The 21,797-nt window shown below is 48.2% G+C and overlaps 1 protein-coding gene and 1 long non-coding RNA gene across 5 annotated transcripts in view; both read left to right on the forward strand.

The window, feature by feature from the left end:
• MVB12B (multivesicular body subunit 12B) overlaps positions 1-21,797 on the forward strand; it is a 179,347-nt gene that overhangs the window by 125,214 nt on the left and 32,336 nt on the right. The gene's annotated exons all lie outside the window — the stretch shown is intronic.
• Positions 1,860-20,813, forward strand: LOC134759802 (uncharacterized). 2 transcript variants are annotated; one of them, XR_010136602.1, is made up of 3 exons: positions 1,860-12,534; positions 15,601-15,712; positions 17,062-20,813. It is a non-coding gene; the product is annotated as an uncharacterized LOC134759802 (long non-coding RNA). The 2 variants fall into 2 exon arrangements; XR_010136603.1 differs by having other exon boundaries at positions 15,601-20,813.

A 21,797-nucleotide genomic window follows, 5' to 3' on the forward strand; every position in this document is an offset into this window, starting at 1 on the left:
TTTGCCGAGTCTCTGTGTAAATTTCATGCAGGTTGTCTGATGGAGGACACCTGGAATGCCGCGGGCTTGGTGGTTATGAAAGTCCCACTGTTTCATTCCTTAGCCCCGCTCACCAGTTATGTGCAAGTTGAACCGTACCATCAACCCCATTCCCAGCAGCCCCTGTGCATGTGGGAGGCAGGGGGTCCTTGTGTCATGCACCAGCAGATGCACCTACTTTTTCCCTAGGAGATGAAAAAAGGAAGAATGTGAGTCCGTGCCTTCAGCTCATGCGTGTGCTCACGTGCAGGCATGCGCAACCAGGGCTCCCAGGGAGAATGTGCATTTTAAACAATAGACCCAGCCTAACTCCTGGTGTTCAGGTGGAGGCCATTCAGCCAGCCCTGAGCCCCAACTACTTGCTGGTCATTCTACTTGAATCTGGGACACAAAAGGTAAAGAAGACATGGCCCTGCCTTGGAGCCTGGGAGGCTTTCCCTCCTCAGCTCAGGCCAGCACTGGGGACTCAGCTCCAGATGTGTGCAGACTCTGCGGGCCCACGGGGTTGCCTGGGAGCTGGGGAAATGTGTTCCTGTTAGAGCGCCGTCCATTTGGTGATTTGGGGGCAGTCGGTGCAACACATTCGGCAGGGCCTCAGGTCGTTTGGCCAGACTGGAAATTGGTTCTATCCCAAATGTTGCTGGAAATAACAAGGCAGCTGTTCAGCCTCTCTATTCTCAGTTAGTAAGTGAGGAAAGTGTGTGAGCCCGGCAGAGGAAAGAAAGAGTTGTCAGAGCCCATTTCCCCCATGCCTTTGATCTTGCTGACGTGTATGTTTGGGTGTTGGGGGTGGGGGTGATTTGGGAGTTTGGGTGAGTTTTTTGGCTCAAGTAATTGGGATGTCTTAGGAAGCGGGGAAGGAAGGGAAGTTCAAGGGTAATTGCTAACTGATGCCAGAAAGAAAAAAAAAAAAAGAAATGCTTAGGCACTTCATGGCCCTTTATTTTCCAGCCATTTCTGCAAATTGCAGTCTAGTTCTTTCTCAGATACAAGTGACCTGCTAATACAGGGTGGGGGATAGTGGCTGTAGGACAATGGGGTTTAATTTTTAAAAGCTCTGGACTCAAGTCCCAGCTCTGCCCCCGAGACAAGCCCCTTACCTTCTTTGAGCTTCAATTCAGTCTTCTGTCAAGAGGGGCTGAAAATGCCTGCCTCCCGGGATTGTGGTAAAGACTAATTAAGAGAAGTCTCGCTGAAAATGCTTTGTCAGCTGTGAAATACGTGAGGAAGATAAAATCCCTATTTCTTCAAGTTCAGCAGGTTTTTAGTGAGCGTCTATTTTTGCCAGAAAACCCCACAGAGGTGCCACCTCCCCTTGAGCATCCCCCCCCACCCCAGTGCATTGTCAAGGACACGTGAACTTGTCAACTGGGTGAGCAAGCAGGGGAGGGGTGAAAGGTCCAGCTGCAAGCAGGGAAGCAGCTGAGGGCCCAGAGCAGACCAGGGCCTGGCTGGGCAGAATGGACTCCCAGAGCTCAGGAGTGTTGCTATTTGCCCCTTCTCCCTTCTCAAGTTTGAAGTTTTGTTTTCATACCTGAGGTTGGAGGTCCTAGTGACTTCTTTCTGCCTGTGTGGACTGTAGAGGAATCTGTTGCCGACAGCCGTGGCCTGTGTATCACTGGCTGCTTCCTGGAAGAGGTGTTCATCACACAGGCTTGGCCTCTGCTTGCCCATGAGGCTCTTGCGGTTTCTTTCTTCTCACTATGCCCCTTCTCACATGTGCATAACTTGTACATGCACACGATCTCACATGCGTTAACGCGGCACATGCATACGCTCACGTGTGCACACGTGTGTACGCTCACGTGTGCACACGTGTGTACACTCACGTGTATATACATATCGTGTGCGTGGTCTTGCATGTGACACACAGCCTCACATGCATATGTGCACACATGACACATGTGCATGCTCACATGTGTGCACACATGACATATACACAGGTGGCCTCCCCTCCTCTTTGGCTCATCAAGGATACCATCCAGATTACCTTCCAGGGCTGGGACAAGGGCTTACCAGGCACCAACAGGGCAAAAGACAATGAGAGAGGCAAGATGGAAGTATGGTGTCCCATCGGGGAAAGTCTAAGTGAGAAACAGACACGGTAAAGCAGAGAGCACCGGGAGACAGGAGAGGCATGGACCTCGGAGTCAGTGCCACCACCACCTGCTAGCACCTCCCTTTGGTCCCTTCAGCATTTTAAAACCTGCTTTCTGTACTGAGAAATAGGCTTTCTTCTTTTATTTTCAAACTTCAAAGATCAGTTTTGAAATAAAGTTTTTTCTGATGAAATTCCAAAGGTTTTACACATGTATGAAAGGAGAAGTTTGGCTGTTAAAATGTGTTCACCCTGCCCCTCACTGCCCTGACCCACCAAGGTCCCACCGTGCCTCCACTTTGTTCTCCTAAATGCTGCACCAGCTCACAACCACCAATAGTGTGTTGTTCCAGCCTCTTTCCTTCAGCCCCCAAATTCATTTTTGTTCAGCTAGAGCCTAGTGGGGCAGAATTGATTTTTTTGTTAATGGGAAGAAATCTTTCATGTGTAGGCACTGTTTACCACTCTGCAGCTAATCCCATCGAGCCTCGAGCTCAGTAAGCAGGACACCCAGGTGGCCTGGGGCTGGGCGAGTAGAAAGGTGGCCCCTGGTCTTAGCCAAAGGAATGCCCTATTTAAGCATCAGGATACATTTGCAGTGGCCAGGGGTATGGGCCTTGCATTTTTTAACCCCTGCGTGGCTTTAGCCCCATAAAGACCCAACTAAATAAGTGAGGTGGAGGTGAATGTTTTCCTCTTCTTTTTCATTTTACTTTTGTTAAGCACCGCATAATGCACATGCCACGTAATACAGTGAATAGCCTTCTGGCAGGGGTCGATGACCATAATTGAGCTTTTTTGTTTTTTTTTTATCAGCCAGGAAAATGCTTCCTTAATCAATGTCCTTTAAATGCTTTGACACATGGTAACGACGCACCCCAGAGATGCACGTGCCTCTCTCCACCAGACTCCACTGATAGGAATACTGGGCAGCCCTTTCTTCCCTTCCCTTCTGTGAGCCTGTGGGTGCACAGGGCAGCCACTCCGGGGATGAGCAGGGATGAGCGAGCATGCGCCATGATGGCGAGTCCAGGAAGGATCTTGAACCACGTCCTGGCAGGGCTACCTGGGCCAAAACCCTATTTCTAAGCCCCTTAAAGGTGAGCGGGCTTCAGCTCCCTCCCCAGTAAGACCCACAACACCCTGCGAGCTGGCTAGAGGTGAATTTAGTTTAGTTTAGTTTAGTTTAGTTTAGTTTAGTTTAGTGTTGTGTTTAGTTGAGTTGAGTTGAGTTGAGTTGAGTTGAGTTGAGTTGAGTTGAGTTTAGTTTTAGTTTTAGTTTAGTTCAGATGGAGTCTTGCTCTGTCGCCCAGGCTGGATGGAGTACAGTGGCGTGATCTCAGCTCCCTGCCACCTCCGCCTCCCGGGTTCAAGTGATTCTCCTGCCTCAGCCTCCCGAGTAGATGGGACAACAGGCATGTGCCACCACACCCAGCTAATTTTTGTATTTTTAGTAGAGATGGAGTTTCACCATGTTGGCCAGGATGGTCTTGATCACTTGACCTCGTGATCCGCCCACCTCGGCCTCCCAAAGTGCTGGGATTACATGTGTGAGCCACCGTGCCCGGCCCTTATTTTGTTTATTTTGAGACAGGGTCTTTCTCTGTTGCCCAGGTTGGAGTGCAGTGGCAAGATCATCACTCACTGTGGCCTTGACCTCTCAGGCTCAGGTGATCCACCCACCTCAGCCTCCTGAGAAACTGGGACCACAGGCGCGTGCCAACATGCCCAGCTGATTTTTTTGGTATTTTGTAGAGATGGGGTCTTGCCATGTTGCCCAGGCTGGTCTTGAACTCCTAGGCTCAAGTGATCCACCTGCCTCAGCCTCCCAAAGTGCTGGAATTGCAGGCGTGCACCACCAAGCCTGACTGAAGTGGGTATTTGAGCCTCTAATGCTCCCTGTTACAGTTTTGCTGTCGTGGTGGTTCTAAGACAATAAATTTTGATAGGTCGTTTTCTTTCTTTCTTTCTTTCTTTTTTTTTTTTTGAGACGGAGTCTTGCTCTTTCACCCAGGCTGGAGTGCAATGGTGTGATATCGGCTCACTGCAACCTCCACCTCCCAGGTTCAAGCAGTTTCCCTGCCACAGCCTCCCAAGTAGCTGGGATCACAGGCATCCGTCACCACGCCCAGCTAATTTTGTATTTTTAGTAGAGACAGGGCTTCGCCATGTTGGACCTGGCCGGTCTCAAACTCCTGACCTTAGGTGATCCACCCACCTCGGCCTCCCAAAGTGCTGGGATTGCAGGCATGACCCACCACACCCGGCCTGATAGGTCATCTTGAACATCCCTTCCCAATACAGTAATTAGACCTTAAATGTTTTTGTTGGATACTTACCCACAAGATATTCCCAAATCTCCAAATTTAAAAATAGCTCTTTAGCACACGATTTCTCCCATAGAATGTAGTAATGTAGACATGAAACTTTCAGGTGAACTTGTTAGAACTAATGGTTCTATAAATAAAAACTGACATCATTCATAAAATTATTTAAATAAATTTTGTGACTAAAATAAATTTATGTTACGTCATTGCTAATAATGATTTTAACTGTGAGTTTTCTTTTTGTAAAAAAGAATTGAGCCAAGCCCCAGGGTTTTTTTAAGAAGCTGACGGGATACTTGGCTGGGGTTCTCATCCTGCCCCTTCCTGCTTCCAGCTCAGATACTCAGAGTATGGTAGAAGCCTGACTGAATCATAAAGACTGCCTGAGAGTGAGAGAGGAAAGGATCAGTTACTCTTTGGCCACCTGGAACATGCAGCTTCCTTTTCTTCCTGGGATATGGGGTCTGAGGCATCTCCTTCCTAGAGGCCACGTCCATCTGCATTGCAGGGTGTTCTGTGCAAGAGCTGTGCTCCCCTCGAGTTTCTTCAGCTGAGCTAGTAATTGCTTCACCAGCAGCAGGCTGCTGATAGCACCCCTGTTTAACTTCAGTTTATAAAAGAAAAGAAAAAGTAAGCATCTTATAATTCTGGAGCCTCCTTTCCTCTTGGGAGTCTACATATGGGCCCCGGCTTCATCCTGAAGCACTGTCAAGAATCCTGTGCCGTCTGCTCACGCCCTCACGCCACGAGTTTAACCAGATCTTCAGCTCTTACCAGAGTTTCCTCCACAGTCAGAAGCCCTTGCACTGGGCTGGCAAACCCTCTCTCATTTCCACATTGCGTGTGTGGCAGGCTCATTCCTCTCAGAGTAGAGCTGAGCTGCGCCCTCGGCCCACCCTCCCCTTTTTAATCAATGTCAGCTCCTTCCCTTACCCATACCCCGGCCGAGTCTCTCCCCTTTCTTAGACCTTTGAGATCCCTTCTTCCCTCCATCACCAACATTAGCAGTTGGCTCTTGGGTGGGATCAGTTTTTTAAAATAAAGAAATACCTCACTTCAAGGGAGGTACTGCTTTTGCAGGAGAAAAGTGGGGCACCTCTCAGCCAGGCTGAAATCTGGGGCTGCATCTGACTGGCCCGCCCACTGGCCCAACTCCCCACTCAGGCACGCCTGCTCCAGGAACCCCAGTGTGTGCCAAGTTCAGTGACACGTTTATGTCATGACCTTCAGGACTTCCACCAATCCTAGCCACCATGAATGTTATTTTTTAAATTATTTTATTGTATTTTAGATTCGGGGCTACCTGTATGTTGTGTACTGGTAGAGATTGGGCTTCTAGTGTACCCATCGGATGTTGGAGTCTCAGGTCCCAGAGAGTCAGATTTCAGGTACGAGGACACAGCTGCCAGTACTTCTGTTTTCTCTGCATTTTGTCACACCTCAGACAACACTTAGGTCAAGACTGAATGGAAATAGGGAAGTGTCGCCTGTCATTCTACTGAGGGAGAACGGGTGGTGTGTGTTTGGGATTTTACAGGCAGAGTATTTAAAGCCCACCTTGTGTTTTCTGAACCTTAGGCACAAATGAAATCACGGCTTGGTGCTTGTCCAATAGCCTTGCTGGAGTCAAGCTGAGAGCCCCTCTCCACCAAAACCAGATAATAAAAGCGAGCAAAAAGCTTGTGCTTTCAAAGTATGTCTGGCAAAAAACAATTTGGGGACTTTTTCACAATAAAGACTGAGCAGAAAGCGAATAGCCATTCTTACCATCTCCTTGAGCTCCTGGACCCCACCGTCAGTAGTCCTGCACTCTCCCTCACCACAGGGCAACCTTGACTTTTGATTGTCGGGTCCCTGCCAGGTCTCCGCTCAAATGGTTTTTCCACTGACCCAATAAATGATTATGTAACAGTCAGGAGACCCCTATTCAGACAACACCTGGTTCTGTTACTCACCCACCAGGTCACACTGAGCAAGCGGGTAAACCTCTCTGTGCCCAGGCTCAGCCTCACCAGGCCCAGGGTGGAGACCAGGACAAATGAGATAATGGGTGTGAAACCCCTAGGAAACCTATCAGGCACCACACCACACATTTGTGTGTGTCTGAGAAACCTATTATTTCTAAGCTGTTTGGGGGCCTCTGGGCTGCTCCTTTTGGGGGGCTTTCTGACCCCTGGCCGGAGCCAGCGTCCTCACTCAACAATGGCTCTTAACTTTGCCTGCCTGCTGGGTTTCTCTTTTCCCTGAGGGTCTGGTCTTTTGGATTCATGTGATATTCTTCTTCCCCTGGGGCTTTAGGGAAAGTATTTTTAAGAACAGGCCCCAGGTCTCCTGTTCGGCCTTGCGTTTCATGGTGGTTCCCCCTCATTCCAGCCTGCAGTTTGTCCCGCCTGGTTGCGACAGCAGCCCTGGCTTATTGGTATCTTTCTAGGCTGTTAGGTTCCATTGAAATGTGCCCTTCTTATACTTTACTGTGACCAGAGTCCCTTGAAAAAATTCAGGGCAGATTTTCAAATGGCTGAAAGTCATTACTCAGGGAAGCACAGAAAGGTTCAAGTAAGGAAATCAAGAATCCAGCACAAGTTAGAAATACTGTGTTCCTTAGCTTCAAAATAGGAAGAGCTCACTTTGAGTTAGGTAGGGAGAGAGACCAAAAAAACACCCTCTGTCTGGAATCCAGAAAAGGCATTCACAAGGCATCTGAATTTATTCTCTTTCTTTCTGTTACTGAAAGTCAATACCTTAGAAACCCTGAGTGCTGAGAAAACTCACTGAGGATATAGAGACGGATGACCAAGGATCTCTGAGGGTTCCTTTCATCCTGCAAGTTTAAAGTGCTCAGATCACAGCAGGTCTAGACCTAAGAGAACCCCTAGGTTGGGTTACATACTAAGGAAAAAGTAATCAGTTGGCAAGTAGGTTACCTGGCTGTGCTTTGGTACCGGTATTTCTTGATGCCTTGTCATAAACTCAGAGTGTCATGAGCCTGGCCTGCTGAGTGGTCCCAGTGCAGGCCTCCCCTTGACTGACACATGGCTCCCTTGCCTCTCCCAGCCATAAAATGGGCCAATTGTGTTTTCCTTAGGGGACTGTGACCCATGGGGACAGTCTAGCATGGTGTTCAGCACAAAGTCCAAGGCCGTCTCCAAGACACAGCTGCATCACTGCCTGATGAGCAGTGCTGCATCACTGCCTGCCCCCAGCACAGTTAGTCCTTCTGGGTAATGGAGAGCCCTGTTGCTGCAGAAAAGCTTCAGAGAACTGTGCCTGTGAGACCACGAGACCCTCACCCCAGCAGCACGCGGGCACCCAGCCCACAGCAGCATTTCTCATGGTGCCATTGTGCCTGCAGTCCCAGAGCCAAAGGCTTGGGAGGCTCGGGGCCAAGGATGTGTATTTTCGCACACAGCCCAGGTGACTGCGGCATGCCTGCGGGTTTGAGAGTTTTGGAGTGGAAGGATGCCTCTTCTGGATGTGGGGCAGCTTGGAGGACGCAGTTTCTATAGCGCTCCCAGAGGCCGCGCTCACCTGCACCCATCCTTGCCTGCCCCGTTCACCTGGACCTGCCACTCTCCTACAGGGGCCGCTTGTCTCACAGCCAGAATCGCCAGCTCCAGCCCACCCATCTCGAGGGAGAGAAAGGGCTCCGGGGGCTCAGTGATGGTTTTCACAGGCGGGTTTCATGAGTGGAGCCGCTGTTGTTGGGAAGCAGCTTCCCCTGTGATTTGGGGCATGTGCTTTGGACTTTGAATTTGGGGCTCCCATTTGAAACCACTTTTCCCCAGCCGTGGCCTCTGCAGTGTCCTATAACTCAGTGGCTCTAGAGGATGTCTGCCTGTCTTCTTGAGGGGGCCCCTAGGGGTCCCCAAGTCAGTTGGCTGTGTGCCCCCTGGCCACTGGGCCTGCAACACCCCGCCCAGCTGCTCTTGCTGGCTGTAGTTCTGCTCAGACCTCCTTGGCAGAGTGGACAAGGCTCCGTCACCATGCAGGTGACCAGCACTCAATGCACGATGAGGCAACTTTGCTGCCACCTTGCTGGACACATTCCTGGGAAGGTCACAGGCACTCAGGCCTCAGTGTCTCCATCTGAAAAAGGAAAGCATTACACAACATAAGTCGCCAAACGAAACTTCTGGCTCAGATCTTCCCACATTCTTTGATTTGTTTATCCTCAGAATTCTAACGTCTCTGCTTCAGCTCACATCCAGCTGTGCTCTCGGTCGTGCCAGGAGATGCCCCCAGATGCTCTGCTTCTGCTGCACTTCCCATCTATTGCAGAAGCATCTGCTTGGACTCCATTTCTTTCTCTATCCCCGGTGTAGAGATGTGGAGCCAGGAGCAGCCAAGCAGCCAATGGCAGGTCAGAGGGGTGGGCATCGCCTCTCCCTGACCGGGGTCCGGAGAAGGGAGGGCCAAAGGGTGGATTTAGGCCTCAGCACATTGGGGAGATGATGCTGGGGGTGGTGGCAGGCAGTGGAGGTGGGGAGGAGGGCAAATTCCAGAGTGATCGCCAGATGGAATGAGAAGGCTGCCTGGGTTCAACCCTGGCTCCACCTCTGCTGGCCAGGTGCTCCTGGGGAGGTTCCTTAACTGCTGTTTGCCTGAGTGGCCTCTGTAAAATAGGAATAATAATAATAATAATAACAACATACACACATCCCTGAAGGGGTTCCCTTGAGGATTAAATCAGTCAATACACAGAAAGCCCCAAGACTACAACCTGGCGCAGAGCAAGCATTTGAAAAATGTGAGTCACCACCACCACCCTCTTTGGGATTTACAGGACTGGTGACTGTTATGAGGTCTGGGGACAGGTCCCTGTTCTTCGCAGGCCCTGGGACCAGACATCCAGGTGGATGGTAGAGCTATTCACGGGGATCAGGAAAACAGAAACTGGAACCTCATAAGGAAGAGAAGTCCACCCATTCTTCGTTTTCCATGGAGGCCAGGAGTGATGCCTTGATCCAGTTCCATTGTCCCCACCTGGGCCTGTGCATGGCCGTCAGCACCCCCACAACCCCCGAAGGCTGGCTCTGGTGGGTTCTAACAGGATTGCTGTCTGTTGTCTTTGAATCACACTGCCGGCGAGTAGCTTGCATAGATTCCCAAGTTTTTAATTAAAACAATCAAGAAACAATCTTCACTATATTAAAAAAAAAAAAACAGAAGAGCTAAACAGAAAGTCTCTTTTAAGCAGATGTTGTGCTGTGAGCCATGTAGAAAAATTATTTTATCATCAACCCAGTCCGCCTATCTCAAGGCTTGAAAGAAACTAAGGGAACATCTTTTCTACTAACCCAGCGTTTTTTTAGCTCCTAATATCATTTCACATTTAAAGGTGACAGCAATATCTTTAACGTTTTTCTATTGGATTAATAACATTTAATGTTCAAAGCAATAAAGCGAAATGTTTTCGTGAGGGTGCTTTATATCACTAGTGGAAAATCCAAGTGTAAAAAAAAAAAGACCACACACACAAAGTAAGACGTGGAGAGCCGTAAACCCAGAAAGGGAACCCAGGCGTGGAGGTGGGAGCCTGGGCGTGGAGGTGGGTTCTTGGGTTCTTGGGTTCTTGGGGTGGGTAGGCGGGTGGGTGTCCAAGGCCCTGAGCCCCAACTGGCCGGCCAGTGCTGGGAGGGGGTCGGTGCCCGTGGGGGTGAGAGCATGGGGGCCCTCGCCCACCCGCCAGCCATTCATCTCCACCCAGCAGCAGAATATGACAATGTTAGCATTTTTCATTTCCCTGACGTTACCATTAATAAAGCAATGATCCAAAAGAGGCTTCGCTGAGTCTGTGCTTTATGCTCCCATCACTCACGACTAGATAATTTCACACAGGATCGTTTTAAAATTAAATGACGATAAAAACGCTCTGCTGTTCTGTGTTCACCAGTTCATAGAAGTCTATCAAGTCATTAATGTGTCATGACAAACTGCTCGATAGATACAAGAGTAATTAATTATTTGAATAAATAACAAGTTGAACTTGGAGCTTTGAACCACAATGACATACGCATCCCATTAGGGGCATCTTGGAGCCTCCGCAGGGCACCGGTACGAAGAGTTAAAATGCAGGCCAGGGTATTGGAAGTGATGAAAACCAATTTCGTAAACACAGGGTAATATTTTACGGGGAGAAAGCCGAAGTGTCACATTTCCATGCCCACATGAGGTTCAGTGTTAAAAGTTCCCTGGCAGCGGCCATTCCAAGACACCACTTGATCAGAGATGATTTCAGAGAACAATTATACAGATTTTCATAATCACCATTAATCTCTGCATATTTTTCAAGATAATTACAGCAATTATTATTTAGATTTCTCTCTTATATGCCCATTGTAGAAAGGAACAAGTGCTTATTACACCGGATAGTTCAGAGAACCTTGGATGAGAATTCTTTGTCATCTCTGCGCTCATTATTTCAACTCGCGTTGCCTCTGTAAGTTCATCAGCTGCAGAAATTAGAGTAATACCAGCAGGCCCTGTTATTAAATCTTAAGGTTGAGCTGAGACCATGGTTAGAGTGGCTGGCTGAATTGTTCGTTTGTGGGACTGCTGAGCTCAGGTGGAATTACCGTCAGGAGGCAGATGCCCCTGACAGGTACAGGCAGAGATGGGTGGCTGCCTCACACCCATTTCCCCTGATAGGCTTACAGAGTGAACTCACAACCAGTATTTAGAGGATACATTTTCGTGACATGCCCTTTAGATTAATATTAGATCTGAAATCTAGGTAATTGATGGCATTCTGCCTCATAGACCCAGCGACCAGACAGAAGGCAGCTCAGCACATCCCTGCTATTTCCGGATCAAAGCGCATGTCAGTTCGGCATCAGCTCCGTCTCATGCTGCACCTTCCGCCTCATCTCCCCACTGTCCTGTGGGCTGGTCCATTGGAGCTGAGTCCTGGGCTGGTGGGTGTGGTATGTGCTGCTTTCAAGAGAAGCCCTTTCCCAGGGAAATGGTTCTTGACAGTCCTGCTGGTTGGAAACACACCTCTGTGTAGGTTGGTGCGTGTCCTCCTGCCTCCCGTCCCCAAGAGGCGTGAGTTCTAAGGGCTCCCATCCTCTCACACGCACCATGAGGACTGTCAGCCGCATCCAGCTCAGCTAGATGATACGAGTAGCTATGTGAGGGGTTGGAAAACCAGGTATTCGGTTTTGAACTGAGAAGTCCAGTATTTCTGCTTGCTATAAAATGAGAAAAATACAAGGCATAGAAATGCCTTTTTTCTCTGTAAATTAAGTTTTATTATGTAGAGATGACCTGGTTCGAATGCACTCAAGCGATACCAACTCACACAAAATAGAAGTGGGGTTTAGATTGCTGCCGACGCTCTGTGGCAGGTCTCTCTTTATTTGGTCTATCCCTGGCCACCATGGTGAATCATCTTTTGGAATCACCTGGTGGCTCTAAGGAGGAAGAAGCCTGGGGCCCTCTCAATAGCCTCTCCCAGGTGGCTGTCCCCCGAGAGATCACCCCCCAGCCTGAGCTCCAAAGCCTCCATCCCCAATTCTCTGGGTTCTCTTGAGGGTGCTCAGGTCCTGGGGAACTTGCTCCCACTAATGAAGGTCAGAAGATCCCTGTGCTGTGGTACCAAGTGTCATATTTTATACCATTTTTTTAACCTATAGGGAGTCTTTTTGAAATCTTAAGCAAAATTTATAACAAGGTTATGGCTTTCCAGTTTGCACAATACTCAAGCCTACTATCTTTGTCACTCCCGTACTTGGGCAGATAAATGAGTGATTAAATCATGGATTCCGAGTAAGGAGTTGGAATGTCCCTGTGTCATAGAGTCCTAAAGAATCCCCATTGTGAAGCAGCTTTCTTCTGGGCACACGACTTTATTCACTCATCTGTCCATCACCTTGTCCAGGCCTTGGCCACTGAGAGTTCCACCGCCTACAGGCCCTGGGCCAACAGGGACCATGGTTCCCTCATGGAGCTCATAATCAGGGGAAGACATCCGGGCAGATGATCGGAGCACAGTCATCCACTATGATGGGTGCTAGCTCAGGAGGCAGCCCAGGGGGTAACGTTTCTGCCCTTTGAGGAGTTCACAAGCAGGTAAATAGGAAAGGGCTCTCCAGGCTGAGCCCACAGCAAGGAGAAAGGCCTATCACAGATGGAAGGCTTGACTCAGTAGAAAGCGGTTAGCAGGCCAGAATAGCTAAATCCTAAAGTGTAGGGAGCAGAGTGGCAGGGAGGAGAGAGCAGCTAGGGAACAAAGCTAGGTTGGGATCAACCTGGAAGGGCCTGGACTGTGGCATTTGACATGACCCTATAAGCTTTAGGAAACGTTGAAGTTTTTAAGTAAAGGAATGGCACACGAGGTCTGCACTTGAAAGAGAACTCCAGTGATATTGACGTGGGAATATTTGTCTTGGCCATGAATGGCATCTGCTGGGAGAGGGCCCGGAGGACACTCCCTAACATCCCTTAACTCTGTGGAGCTTGCCTTCACTTTCACACCCTTCTCGATTATATTTTCTCCACTTCCATCTTTAGATGACTTCTTCAGGTCACATGGCAAGGTGTTACCCTCTCTTCCTTCACATGGTGGAAGGCAGTGGATTTAGGTGATCACCATGTCCATCCAGCTCTACCCTTGACCAGCTTTGTGGCCCTGACAAGTTCCTTCCCTTCTGGGCTTCAGACTCCTTCTGGGGAGCATGGGAATGCCATTGCCAAGGCCATTGTGAGGTTTAAATGAGAACACCTGTAACTCCCGGCGTGCTTTGCTTCCCTTAGACAGATGCTCTCTTGTGCCGGTATTGGCTTCAGACACCCAGAGCATCCAAGACGCCTTCTCTCTTCTTGCCCTTTGGTTTCAGGGGAGGAAAGGGAAGGCCCAGGACCTACTTTTACCTTTGCAGACCATTTTTGAGAAGACTTTATGAGTAGAATCTGGGTGAGGGCTATAGAAATCAGCTGTCATGTAGGATGGACCAACTTAGTGGGTTTTATACATTGCATCCTCGGGTTTAAATCCAGGTTCTCAAATTACCAATACATATTTAATACTTGGGGTGACTCAGCATTTGTGAGAATGAAGACTATCAGAGCTGGATCTTAAATATCTTCTAGCCCAGGGCTTCTCAAACCTAGTTGCACATTAGAATCACCGGGGAGCTTTGAAAAAATGCTGATCCCCAGAGCCCACCCCTCAGACCAATTGAATCAGAACCCCTGGGGTTGGGGGTGGCAGGCAGCAGTAATCTTTTCAAACTCACCAGTGAGCACCAGGATGAGTCACTGATCTAGCCCAACCCTTTTACTCTCAGATGGGGGCACAGACTTCATTGCCCAAAAGCTGGGCCCCCTGATGCCAAGGCCAGTTCTCTTCCCATCGTTACTCATTCAGTAGGTTTCTTTGGATGCCATTATATGCTAGATGCTGTTCTAGGAGCTGGGGGTGCAGCTATCATGGAGCTTACCCTCTAAATGCACGAGTGGCCTCCAGATTGGTGGGGGCAGGGTGTGGGGGGAGCACATTGAAACTGGGTCCTTCCAGCAGTGTGTCAAGAAAGTCTTTCTCAGCCTCTGCACATCATTGGGGTGGTAATGATAACAATAGCTAACACATGCTGAACATTTATTTTAGATGTGTTATCTTTCTGAATCCTTGCATCTCCCCTAGAATAATCAGCCCCATTTCCAGAGGCTCAATAAGTGTGTTTCATGGGTGCAGAGCTAGTGCCTGGTGGGCGTGGCATTTGAACCTAGGGCTGTCTGACACCAAAGCCCTTTCTGTTAACTGACTTTATTCTAAGGCAGCCAGTATAAAGATACAAAGAGAGCAGTTTCTGGAGAAATCTACCTGAATTTCCTCTCAAAGATGTAGCCCCTCCATCGGTTAGTTTTTGTTGCATAACAAACCACCCTAAAACTTAGGGCTTAAACCAACCAACATTTATAATTTCTCATGGCTCTGTGGGTCAGTGGGTGATTATGCTGGTCTGGGTCAACCTGGCTGGGGCTGGATGGCCTAGGATGGCCTGGCTGCGGCCGGATGGCCTGGGATGGCCTGAGATGGCCTCACTCCCTTGTCTGTGGTTGGCAGGCTGGCTGCTCCAGGGATGCCTTATCTGGGTATGCTTGTGTTTGCTCCACGTGATCTCTCATGCTCCAGGAGGCTTCTCTGAGCCTGTGTACTTGGCCGACCCAGCACTCCAAAGCAAGGGAAGTCTAACCTGGGTTCACAAGCATGTTTACGTCTCTGCTGGTGTCATAACTGCTAATATCCCATTCACCAAAGCAAGTCACATGGCCAAGCCCAGATTCAAGGGATGAAGAAATAGCTTACACCTCTTGATGGGAGAAATGACAAATCATATTGCTAGGGGGCACACATACGCGGATAGTGGGATTTGCCACCATTTTTGCCATCTACCACTGCAGACTGCACCAAAGAAGCCTTCCAGCCCTGACAGGTGCCAGGAGTTGTTAAGGAGGAAAAAAGTGTTGTATTGTTGAATTTATTTACATATACTTTAGAGCACTTTCTATGGTGCCCTAGAGATGCATACTTTATAGTCAAGTCACTCTGGTGTTTGTGATCATTTCTATTACAAATTGGATATCAGCCCTGGGATAGACCTATAATAACGTTGTGTATGCCACTCACTTTTGTGGGAAATCAGATTTTTTTTTTTTTGGAGACAGGGTCTGGCTGTGTCGCCCAGGCTGGAGTGCAGTGGTGCAATCTCAGCTCACTGCAACCTCCACCTCCTGGGTTCAAGTGATCCTCCTGCTTCAGCTTCCCGAGTAGCTGGGACCACAGGCATCTGCCACTATGCCTGGCTAATTTTTGGATTTTTTTTTTTAGTAGAGACAGGGTTTCACCATGTTGCCCAAGCTGGTCTCGAACTCCTGAGCTCAGGTGATCTGCCCACCTCGGCTTCCCAAAGTGCTGGAATTACAGGTGTGAGCTACCACGCTCGGCCACCACGCCGAACCGGAAATCAGATTTGATTGAAGCAATTTAAACTGAACATCACCTTTTCTGGGGCTGTAACGTGAGGACTCCCCCAGGTGTTGTAGATCCTATCCTTTACTTCAGTATCCTGTACCTTGTGTAATATCCCTTGTTTGATGTTTTCTCATAATAAGATTTGTTATGCATTTTGGCAGGAATCCTCCTGAAGCCATCGATAGAGTCTCACTCTCAGTGCATCCTGTTGGGAGGCCCACGGTGCTGGTGTGACCCAGTACTGGTGAAGTTAGCTTCAATCACCTGGCGAAGGTGCTGTGTGGCAGGTTTCTTCACTGTAAAGTTACTGCTTTTACCTTTGTAATTAGTAGGTAATTTGTGGGGAATACTGTAGGCCTATGTGAATAACTTGTTCCTCATCAGATTTTCACCTGCCACTTTTAGCGTCCATTGATTTTTATAACTCTGCCATTTCTCCAGTATATAAGGAAGAGGTTTCCCTTATCCTCAGCCAATTTATTTCTTTATATTGGTATGGACTAGGGTATTCTTACTCATAGTTGTCATTTTTTATTTTGATGCTCAAATGGATTCATATTTAGCCAATGGGAACCCCCTCGGGCTGGCTGTCATGCCCTTCTGCTGTGTTCCCATGATTCTTTGAGAACCTCTTTACTTTCTGGCACAAGAAGATGTTCCTGGCCTTTTCCCTTCCTGCCCAGCACTGAATCAGCCACTTCTCCAAAGAGCTCCTGTCTCTTTTAGAGGAGATGCTAGAAAGCAGACTCTGGGTATGAGGAGTGCCCATTGCCTCTGAGCTGCCGTTGCCTCAGCAGAGAGAAATGTACACACACGTGTGTGTAGAGGGAAATATATGTACACAGATACATATAAGTGTACACACACACAGATGTGCGCTTATGTATCTGTCTACGACTACATATTAAAACCAACTTTATAATGATACATCTGATTTTGATCCAGTATCACAGAGTACATTCTGATCTTCCCGTTGTTTTTGCCAGCTTGGAACATTAACATTCCTCAGCTCTGTCCCAGGCCTGCCTCTCTCACCATGTTCCAGAATATTTCATCTTCTCTCATGGCCTCAATTATCACCATGCTGGTTACTTCCAAACTCACCCTCACATCCCCGCCCACCAGGCCTCATTTCTGGATCTCCACCCGGCAGCCCTCACACACCCATCTCGAATTCTCGGTCATAATGTTCTAACCATTGTTGACCAGTTGCCTCCCCTTGGCTGTCTCCCAAGCCCCTCAAACCAGACACATGCTCAGCGGGACCCACAAGTTCATCTGTGCTGCTTTTCCACTGGCCCCCATGCGCTGTCAGTACCTGGCATTTCATTCTCCCAGCTCTTTAGGCCAGGATCCTGGAGTCACCCTTGATTCCGCCTTGCCCCTCTGCAGCCAGTGGCCAGGTCTCTTGATTCTTCCATCTAAATATCCCTTGGTCTTCCCCAGCCACTCCATTCTTACTGCCACTGCCCTCATCTGGGCCACCAGCGTCCCTCGCCTGGTTCAGTGTCAGAACTTCCTCCCTGGTGTTCCTACTTCAGCCTCACTCCCTGCAATTCATTCTCCTCTCCATAGCCAGGGAGACATTGTTAAAACCTAAATCTCCCCATCTCTCTCTCCAGCTCAAAGACCCTTTGGTGGCTCCCCAGGGACCTCATGATGCCCTTCAGGCCACTGAGAATGGCCATCAGGACTCCTGGCGGGCTGGTTCTTGGTTGTCCCTGGACCCTACTTCTATGCAACAGTTAAAAAGGCTAAGACAGAGCTCTAGGAATTGATGTGGAAACCTCTCTGACAGTCAAGTAAAAAAAAGTAAATTGCAAAGCAGTTACTTATGCTGTGATGCTATTTTTATTAAAAACACAAATACATACAAAATAAAATTCTGGCCAGCTGTAGTGGCTCATGCCTGTAATCCCAGCTACTTGGGAGACTGAGGCAGGAAGACCCCTTGAGCCCAGGATTTCGGGGCTACACACGGCTATGATGGCACCACTGCACTCCAGCCTGGGTGATAGAGCAAAAGTCCATGTCTAAAAAATAAAAAAATAAAATTCTGTCTTTTTTCTGTACATGCAAACACGCAGGTGAATGCATAGGAAACACGCCGGCAGGACCCCAGTCACTGTGTACAGACCACTACCAAGGCTTGCTCTGAGAAGGGCCCAGGGATCAGCAGCTCTGGATTCAAGGGGTGCTTTGACTTAGCTATCCTATTGGAATGGTTTCCTTAGAAAATATATTCATGTGCTGAAGTATTAAAGAGTACAACTTAAAAATATGGATGGGTTGGTTTTGAGAAGGTAAAAAGAGCCCTGGCAGAGAAAGCACGTCTTCCAAGCCTGAGGTTCCCTGCTCCACAACCGAGGAGTGTATGTGATGCTCAGCCTGGGGGACAGGCGTGCTCAGCAGTCCAGGCCATGCCTGTCAGGCCCTTGCTGTCAGTTACCCCCCGTGGCTACAGATCACACTGCCTGTTTTAGAGCATGCCTTCTTCCAGAGGATGTGGTCGCTACTAGTGGTAACATATCTGCATTGGACCTTGGTTCTGCTTTTTGTTCTGCATCTACAAAGCTCCTTTGGTCTCGAGCTCACTGAGGAGTTTCTGTGTTTGTCGCTGTGGGCAGCAGGTGTGTGCACTGACCCAGTGGCCCCTCAACCACCAGGGCACCTTTGTACTCACGTGGAAAAGTATCACTGAGTTGCGTTTTATCTTTACCTTGAGCAAAATGCAGTTGATCCCTGTCCCAAGCCATTAAATATTTATAACGTTTAAAAAAACGTTTCTTTAATGTCTCTGAGCCTCTCTTTTCTAAACTGTGGAAGAAAGAAAATAACAATACCTGGATTTCTATGATGTTTAAATGAGATAAAAACATAAGGCCCTAGGTACAAACTAACTGCTCAGTAACTGTTAGCCACTAGTATTAGTATTAGTGAGTATTAGTGTTATTACTGCCATACAGAGGAAAATACCCTTTCACGGTAGACCCCTTTCTGCCTGCTTTCCCATAAAAACAGGAGTGCAGCCATATTAAATTACATAACCCAGGGGCCGTGAGTCCCAACCCAAAGACGTTTGGAGGGACAAAAGCAATGTTTGCGGAGGAGTAACTCATTGGGTCCCCCAGACCATGGCTGTCCGTGGTGTCTGCTATCTCTGGTGTTGGAAGTCAAGCTCGACTTGGAAGCAAGATCCAAGCTTCTGAGGCTCAGTGAGAATGTTCTTGTTGTTGTGTGTCGAGTTTCTTGTGGGTACGGACTGTGGGGCAGCTGCCTTCCCTCTGTGCTCCCATAGCTTTCAGAGAACTACCCTGGACCTGCATGAGGTTGTGCAGCCCAGCACTGCACCCTGGACCCTGGAGGGAGGGACTGCCCTGAAGGAGGAGGTGGGTGGGCTGGTGGCCCTAGATTCTTCCCAGGACACTAGGGATGCAGAGGGATGAAGCGAGCCCCTCAATTACAGTCTTCTGTGTAGAGACGGGGAGCCTAGGAGGAGTCAGTGCTCTGTGTGTGTGTGTGTGTGTGTGTGTGTGTAATCCAGATTGCTCATGCCAAATAGAACCTCCAAGAATGTTCGTTTGTGGTGTGAGGGCACCCCGGTCTGGGTTCCCAATGAGTGACTCCTTAGCAAACATTGCTTCCGTCCCACCAAACATCTTTGGATTGGGTCTCACAGCCCATGGATTGTGTAATTTAATATGGCTGCACTTACGTTCTTATGTGAAAGCAGGTAGAAAAAGGTCAACCATGAAAGGGTATTTCCCTCTGTACAGCAGTAATAACACTAACACTAATACGAACGGCTGACAGTTACTGAGCAGTTAGTTCGAACCTAGGGCTTTATGTTTTTATCTTGTTTGAATGTCATTGCAGTCCAGGTATTATTATTTTCTCTCTTCTACAGCTGAGGAAAGAGAGGCTCAGAGAGATTAAATACTTGTCCCAAATTACAGAACTAGTTAGAGGTGGGGCCTGGTCTGAACTCATTTCCTGCAGAAACAGCTGCTTTCGACATAAAACCGCAGCCTTGCCCCCATTTTCCAAGTGGCTGCTGTGGTCGGGCTGTTCTTTCCCGTTGCTGTCTGATCCCTCAGCGGTGCTGCGGAGTAGGCACAATTATCCTCATATGACAGATGAAAATCTGACTCTGAGGTTAAGTGACTTGCCCAAAGCCACACGGCTAACAAGCACTGGGCCCAGCTCGGCGCTCACACATGTCCGACTCTGGCACCTGTGCTCCGTCCTCCCATGCTGCCTCTCACGCAGGGGACTCGGGAGGCTCCGGCAGTGGCTGATAAATCACTCCTTTTGGCTTATGAATAACATGGCAAAACAAATTACTTTGGGGATCTAGAAGGAAGTTGTTGGCCCTGTGTAAACTCAATTGGAATGTCACTGAGCAGACAGCTCTGGAGGCATCTACAAATATCTTCCAAGGAATATCCCCAAAGTGAAATCACCAAGAAAGCAAAAAACAGGCTCCGTGTTTTGGTTTGCAAATGAGTTTTGAGAAATGGCCTTGAGATCTTGAGTTGTTGGCATTTTCCCCATTACAAATTGTAAAGGACTTTTGAAACGCCACAGGAAAGGGGAGAAGAAAGGCTTGGGGTTGCTGATTATTTACAGCTCCAAGCCCCGAGCAGGTACACAGAATTAAAGACCTCCCACCACTCCAATTGCATTTAATTTTATTCCGAAAATGACTACCTGCCAATAAGCCTCATTGTTCACCAGCATCTCTGCAAGTACTTTGAGGTACTATTACCCGAGTTCACTTAACACCGCTTGACAACTTTAAGCAGATAACAATTGAGATGCTGGTAATGGAGTCTTTTTTTTTTTTTTAATTTTTAACATTTTTACCACATGACTTTATGACTCTCTTTATCAAGCGTGTTGAAATTAATCCATGTGTTGATTGGAGTATTTCCTCATCCCTGCTGCGTATTGACACGTTGGGGAGGGATAAGGGTTGGCAGCTCTGAGCAGCTAGGTATTCCGGGGCAATGGGTGGTCCTAAGTCCGGAGCCTTTGGAGTTGGTCAGTGGTGAGTTTGTGTTGAGCCTGCAGAAGTCTGATGTCTGTGTTTGGAGGGGAGAATCAAGGGATGACTCTGGAGGACTGCCTTGGCAGGTAAAATTATAGTTCCCATACGAAGGGAGGATGCAGGAGCTATAATCCCATCTCGTTGCCAGGCAAAGTTCCTACAGATTCATGGCAGAGCTGTCTGTGCAAGCAGGAATCCAATTTTATGTCCAAACAAATGCAGCATGCAGATTTGACTGACTGCTTCCCCAAGAATAGCAAAGACAGGCATTCAGGTCAGCTGGTAAAAAAAAAAAAAAAAAAAAAACCCACCACCCCCTTTTTCCTTCTTTAAAATAGGGGGTGGGATTAATACAGTAGCAGATTAGAGCTTTATTTGTTTAAACCTTGCAGAATCTGTAAGCATTCACAATCCCCTTGACTTGTGGTGCCTGATTGTAAAAAGAACAGTTGAATGAGCTCATTGTTTTCTGGTTTTTTTCTTTAATGTATTTTACAAACACTCTGGTGACAGGCCTGACACGCTGATTTCTATGTACTCGCACTTCAGTTTGGGATTACAGCATTAATAACAGAGTTCCATGCATCATGCCATTTTTAAGCATGATCGTTATGATAAAGGGCATATACTTAATTACAGGCCTGCTTAATTACAGCTCTGTTGAAGCTCGTTTGTTTAGGAGAATGCTAATTGCGCCACAGAGCCAGCGGCTCATCCTTGCTTTCATCTGCTGGAGGTAGCTCGATGCTGTGGATCAGCATTTTGTTAAAACTGCCACCAAAAATAAAAAAATTTTTTAAAAAACAAGAAGAAGAAGAAAGCACTGGCCTAGTACTGAAAGGAAACCTGCCCCAGCACATGGCTTTTGGTAAGAGCAGAAGCCAGGGTTAGGTGACCAGCCCTCCCTACATGGTGGGTGCTTTATCTCTGTTGTCTTATTTCATTTTTCTTCACCCTCACCGCAGCCCGCAGAGACAGCTGTAGTATTATGCCCACCTTACAGACAGGGCAAGTAAGGCTCAGAGAGGTGGGGTGGCCTGTGCACAGCCGCACATCTGCACCTGCTGAGCTGCAGCAAAAACTCAGGTCTGCCAAGCTCCAAGCCCCTCCTTCCCTGCCATAGGCCCCCATAGCCCCAGTGCAGGTTACACTCTGGGTTTGAATCCTGGCTCCAGCCAAGCCTCATAACTCCTCTAAGTTTTGCAAGTGGTGTATTAGTTCATTCTTGCGTTACTATAAAGAAATACCTGAGACTGGGTAATTTATAAGAAAAGAGGTTTAATTGACTCATGGTTCTGCAGGCTGTAC

This window comes from Pongo abelii, chromosome 13 (genome assembly GCF_028885655.2).
Source record: "Pongo abelii isolate AG06213 chromosome 13, NHGRI_mPonAbe1-v2.0_pri, whole genome shotgun sequence".
Lineage (NCBI taxonomy): Eukaryota > Metazoa > Chordata > Mammalia > Primates > Hominidae > Pongo > Pongo abelii.